The sequence below is a fragment of the Elephantulus edwardii genome, unplaced genomic scaffold (genome assembly GCF_000299155.1).
Source record: "Elephantulus edwardii isolate Elephantulus edwardi_28Jun2011 unplaced genomic scaffold, EleEdw1.0 scaffold00066, whole genome shotgun sequence".
NCBI classification, from domain to species: domain Eukaryota; kingdom Metazoa; phylum Chordata; class Mammalia; order Macroscelidea; family Macroscelididae; genus Elephantulus; species Elephantulus edwardii.
The window spans coordinates 4200991-4201723 of NW_006399816.1; the positions used below are offsets into that span (position 1 = coordinate 4200991).

A 733-nucleotide genomic window follows, 5' to 3' on the forward strand; every position below is an offset into this window, starting at 1 on the left:
GAGGAAGACCCTCGATGAGATGGATTGATTCTGTGAGTGGAGTGGTGGAAATGAATGTGTTTGAGACAGTGAGGTTGGCACAGGATAGAAGGGCATTTAGGGCTTTTGTACATAGGGTTGCTATGAGTCGCAAACGACTCCATGGCACATAACAACAAACAACAACATTTATGAAGATAGAGGAATTGCTACATTCAAATTGTGGTATTGGTGAAAAAGAATACTGAATGTACTGTGGAGTGCTACAACACCAAGCCAACCTGTATCAGCAGAAATACAACGAGAATACTTCTTAGAAGCAAGACAGCGAGACATTGGCTCATTACTTTGGTCATGTCCTCAGGAAAAGGACATGACAGTAACAAGGAGGGTCAGGGAAAACAATGAAACCTTCAATGAGATGAACTGACATAATGGTCAAAATGATGGATTCAAACACACAATTATGAAGACAACACTAGACCAAGCAATCTTTATATACACAGAGTTGCTCTAAGTCAAAGCTGGCTCTACTTTAACTAACAACATATACAAGAGTAGACACTACAAAGACAGGTGCACTCTATTTAGATCAAGAATCACATCTAAGGAGAACTCTGGTGGCCTAGTGGCAAGAAGCTGCATTGCAATCCCAGAGGTATGCAGTACGAATCCACCAGATGCTCTGCTGGAGAAAGAGGGGCAATCTCTTCCTGTACCAGTCATATCTGATTTGATGGTACACACACACACA

The 733-nt window shown here is 41.7% G+C and overlaps 1 protein-coding gene across 1 annotated transcript in view; it reads right to left on the bottom strand.

Moving 5' to 3' along the window:
* The window catches only part of SCAPER (S-phase cyclin A-associated protein in the ER), a 507933-nt gene that overhangs the window by 332002 nt on the left and 175198 nt on the right, over positions 1 to 733 (bottom strand). The window lies entirely within an intron of this gene.